Source organism: Eriocheir sinensis, chromosome 7, assembly GCF_024679095.1.
Source record: "Eriocheir sinensis breed Jianghai 21 chromosome 7, ASM2467909v1, whole genome shotgun sequence".
Classification (NCBI taxonomy): domain Eukaryota; kingdom Metazoa; phylum Arthropoda; class Malacostraca; order Decapoda; family Varunidae; genus Eriocheir; species Eriocheir sinensis.
The window spans coordinates 20,672,717-20,677,716 of record NC_066515.1 but is presented as its reverse complement, the minus strand read 5'-3'; the positions used below and the strand labels follow the sequence as shown (position 1 = coordinate 20,677,716).

General features: G+C 46.4%; 2 protein-coding genes across 2 annotated transcripts in view; both read right to left on the bottom strand.

The window, feature by feature from the left end:
• The window catches only part of LOC126994583 (cyclin-dependent kinase 5 activator 1-like), an 18,467-nt gene extending 18,264 nt beyond the window's left edge, over positions 1-203 (bottom strand). Inside the window, exon 1 of the mRNA XM_050853910.1 lies at positions 1-203. This exon is cut by the window's left edge and continues 1,109 nt beyond it. The gene's annotated coding sequence lies outside the window, so the exon portion shown is untranslated.
• The window catches only part of LOC126994570 (Krueppel-like factor 12), a 153,093-nt gene that overhangs the window by 144,857 nt on the left and 3,236 nt on the right, over positions 1-5,000 (bottom strand). Inside the window, exon 2 of the mRNA XM_050853903.1 lies at positions 2,746-2,829. The gene's annotated coding sequence lies outside the window, so the exon portion shown is untranslated. The remainder of the gene's footprint in view (positions 1-2,745; positions 2,830-5,000) is intronic.

The following is a 5,000-nucleotide window of genomic DNA, read 5'->3' as shown; positions in this document are numbered from 1 at the left end:
ATGACTGCTGCCTGGCTGCTGGGGGCGGCGCTGAAGGGCGGTGGCGGTGGTGGCGGCTGCTGGGGGCTCTACTAACACAGGTGGGCGTCCTCACAGCACATTCCAGCACAACAGTCTCTGGCGGGCTGTTCCAGGCGACCACGGCACTGCCACCACGTCCAAGTGAAGGCTTCAAGACTGCCAGGCCATGACCAATCATATTCCAGCTCCCCTTCCTCTGACGGGAGGCCGCGGCCGCTCATTGGCTGCCGCCGCCGCACGTCACGGGGGGCCGGGGAGGCAGGGGGCTGGCGGGGTTGCCATGGCTACCCGTGACGTCACGCCGGCAAGGAATCGATTCCTGTTCGGATTCCAGCTGTTACCAACCAAAGGGATTCCCGACGCGGAGCTTTGGCCGTGTCGAGGCTCCGGACACGGCCAGGCCTGACACCCGCCGGCGGGCAGACGTCCGCCGGCAGGGCACGCGGCGGCCCGCGGCGACAAGTCCCGGGAAAGGCGCGACGCGTTCTCCGACGGGCGGCGGCGGCGGCGGTGGCGACGGCGTCGACGGAAGGGGGTCGCACAACACACAACAAAATAGCTCACTCCGCTCACACGCTTTTTTCACGGATTAATTGTTGTCACGCGGCGCCGACGGCATCTGTCCCCGACGCGGCCCAGGAGGGGAGCGGCGGGGGGCGGCGGGGCAGCTTAGCGGGGAGGCACGGGGCACGGGGCCAACGTACCCGCGGCCCCGCTGACCTGCCCGATCGATGCCCGCACAGAAAACGCGACACGCACCCCGCCGCCGCCACGCTGCAGTAATGACGCCAATTGACCCGCGCATCAATTAAACCCAACAGGCTCTCCTCTCCTCTCCCATTAGTCGCCCACAGTCCTCTTCTCCTCTCCTCTCCTCGTCCCCTTGCATGACCCTCCTCTCTCCACAATCCTCTCTCCTTTCCTCTCCTCTCCTCTCCTTTCTTTTCTCCTCTTCGTCCCCTAACATGACTCTCCCAAAGTCTCCCCTTGCACAACACCGCGTCAAGTTACATAATTACTCGCCTTCTTCATCTTCCTTCCTTTCCCCTCAACTCCACTTTCTTCATCCTCCTTCCCTCTTCTTCCCCTCCTCTCAACTTTTCCCTTCCTCCACCTGCCCCAAGACTCCAGACCAGGTAATTAGCAGTTGCACGCCCACCTGTGTCCCCATAAAGGCTCCTCTTCGTATTGATCACAACTCGTCCGTGTCCTACAACTAAGTATTAGCACAAGGATACACACACACACACACGCCTGTATCACTTGCTCTCCCCTCTTCTCTCCCCCTCCCTCCCTAGGCCATTCCCTTGACATCAGCCTTACACTCGTATTATTAAACGTTGGGGGATCTTGTAGCGACTATTTTCAAGGACAGAGAGGAACCATGTCAGGTTGTCATTAGGTTTTTTTTTCCGTTCACGGCGCAGGAGCCTTCCAAAACGACAGCCAGGCTCAAGAAACCACCCATGGAAACCTAGACAACTTCTGCGAGAGCCTTTTTAAATAGATGGACTAAGCCTTCGAAGAGCCTGATAATACGGACTTCAGTATTAGCAGAAGGCTACACACGCGCCTATATCACGGTCTCTCTCTCTTTCCTTTTCTCCCTCCCTGCCTAAGCCATTTCCCAGACATCAGCCTAACTTTAAGACAGCCAGATCCTCCTCTCCCCCCTCCCCACCTCACTTCCTACGTGCTTTCCGTGAACTACTTCTACGGGTTAATGACTCCGTTCAACACACTCATTCCCTCTGTTAATAGCACGGAGCAAGGAAACCGTAATTGGAGGTGAAGTATGTGGGACTTAACGAAGGCGGAGGACTGTTTAGATGCTGCAGTTGGCTTCTGGGTATAAATAATAACGGGTATTTCTCAGTAAGGAAGAGCATAGAGTACGACACATTACTGATTTTTATTATTGAAAGTAGGGTGAAGTGAAGTATATGGGATTCACAGAAGGCGGAAAACTGTATAGAAGCTGCCGTTGATTTCCGAGTTGGTAATAACGGGTATTTCTTAGTAAGGGAGAGATTGGAATATGGCAAAGTGCTAATATTATTGAAGATGATACGAGGTGAAGTATATGGAATTCAACGAAAGCAGAGAACGGTTTGGAAGCTGCCGTTGATTTCCGAGTTGGTAGTAACGGGTATTTCTTAGAAAGGAAGAGATTGGATTATGGCAAAGTACAGATAATATTGAAAGTGATACCAGGTGAAGTATGTGGGGATTCAACGAAGGCGGAGAACTGTTTGGAAGCTGCCGTTGGTTTATGGGTTAGTAATAGCGGATATTTCTTGGTAAGGGAGCGCTTGAATACGACGAACTGCAGATGTTGTTGAAACTGATGTCGAGGGAATGGCGTAGGAAGGGAGAGCTTGTAAAAATGTTAAGGAATAAAATATCAGATAGCATGCGATTAACCTGCACTTGTTAACGGTATACGGGGTAGGATCGCTTCAAAAAGGTATAACTAAACAAAAATCATCGCCGCTACAGGACACTGACTGAGTGGATGTGGCGATTCAACACGAGACCCGGGTTCGAATCCTGCCACAACAAACAGACAATATCCAACCATCGCCGGATGACCAAGGACAACCAAACACCAAAATGTATGCATGTAAACTTGACCCAACGGAAATTAGGTCAAATAAAAGAACTAGACAAAGTAATTTTATACAGTAAATACAAACAGGAAGGTAAAATGAATGCCTTGCTTACCTTGTTCCCGCGTCGCAAGGGCTGCTCATGTTGTCGTTCTTGTTGCTGTTGTTTTTGTTGCACAAGGACACATCTAAGCACACACTGTAGAAGAGAGAAAAGAAATACACTACAAAAAAAATAACGAAAATAACCTTACTTGTATATATGTGTCAAGGTAAAACAAGGAAATCGTTAGTAAATATTAGCTTTGTGCAGTGATCACCGACTGTAAGATAAAGAAAAGAAATACATTAGTGAATAAATAGCGAAAATGACCTTACACGGATATATATGAAGTGAGACAGGAAAATCATTAAAAAATATCAGCGTTCTACATGTGATACTTCTGATTACCGACTGTAGGATAGAGAATAAGAGAGTATGTTAGTAAATATATAACCAAATTGTTCTTAACCGTATAAGTAAAAATAAAATAAAGAAAAGTTGTCCCTAAAATGATTTCCCACATACAAGCAAAATATCAATCAAATTTTTCAAACACTCGAACAACATAACTGGCTTACGTAGATATAAGATCAATAAAACTCAAGCAAAACCGAATCAGTATTAAAACAAACCACATCAGTATATAAAGAGAAGCAGAGGGAGCGACTTTTGAAATGAAACCAAATGTAGGGAGCCGCTGAACAATGTAAACGTGGCCGGCTGTGTCCGCAGAGTTTTCCGGTCACTGCCGAGGTAACATTCCGCTTCTAACACACTGTCTAGCGGGCGTTAAACTTGGCGGGAATGTTGCTGAAAAAACCTCAACTGGCTTGTCTGGTGGTGTTAAATGTGGCGGGAGGTTCACCGAGACTTTGCGGAACTAAATGCGAGCCAGAACAGTCTTAGTTGTCTAATGTTTGATCTTTTAAACATCGTGTTAGTATTCATCAAAAGTTATGTGGCTGATTTGTCTCTTTCGACCCGTTTTTCAAGGCGTGGTGAGTTGGTTTTGTTGGTCTTCCTATATCACTTTCTACGACTGAATGTAATATGTAGACCTATGTATGACCCGTTTCTCGAGGCGTGGTGAGTTGGTTTTGTTGGTCTTTATATATCACTTTCTGTTACTGAGTATAATATGTCGACTTAACTATGAAAATCCAACACTTCTTTTCTCACCCGTTTCTCGAGTATAATATGTCGACTTAACTATGAAAATCCAACACTTCTTTTCTCACCCGTTTCTCGAGGCTTGGTTAGTTGGTTTTGCTGGTCTTTCTGTATGACTTTCTACGACTGAGTTTGTGATATGTCAACTTAACTATGAAAATCTAACACTTCTTTTCTGACCCGTTTCCCGAGGCGTGGTTAGTTGGCTTTGTTGATCTTTATATACCGACTTCTACGACTAAGTTTATAATATGTCGACTAAAGTGTAGGAATACAAAACGTCTAACTAACTCCATCCCCCCACACCAAAAAAAAAGGAATTCAAAAAAGAAACTAGCCACATATAACTCTCAGTGAATACTAATAGGACGTTAACAATTCAGGCGTAAGAGTTGAGCTGCTGCAAAAAATAACATGGAACTGGGGGGAAAACTAATATGGAACTGGAACGAGAAGTGATATGGAGCTGGAACGAGAACTGATATAGAACTGGAACGAGAACTGATATAGAACTGGAACGAGAACTGATATAGAACTGGAACGAGAACTGATATGAAGCTGAGACAAAAACTGATATGAAACTGAGATAAAAACTGATATGGAGCTGAGACAAAAACTGATATGAAACTGAGATAAAAACTGATATGAAACTTAGATAAAAAATTATATGGAACTGAGACAAAAATTAGTAAACTGAGATTAAAAGTGATACGGAACTGGGGCTAAATCTTATACATAAACATTCAGCAGGCGACTATGTGTGAGTGACAGACAGCTTCCACCAGAGCCAGAGGGAAATCCAGCCAATCAGAGGAGGCCTAACATACCTTACCTGGATAAAAGAGGAACACTTCGTTTGAATATACCATAGCCCCCCATCTCTCTCTCTCTCTCTCTAAAGCACAGCAGGTGGACGACATGGGAGAGAGAGAGAGAGAGAGAGAGAGAGAGAGAGAGAGAGAGAGAGAGAGAGAGAGAGAGAGAGAGAGAGAGAGAGAGAGAGAGAGAGAGAGAGAGAGAGAGAGAGAGAGAGAGAGAGAGAGAGAGAGAGAGTGTTCAGGGAATACAGACGAAAGAATTCATTAATGAATACATGAATGAATGAATGAATGAATGAATGAATGAATGAAGAGGAGGAGGAAGAAGAGGAGGAGGAG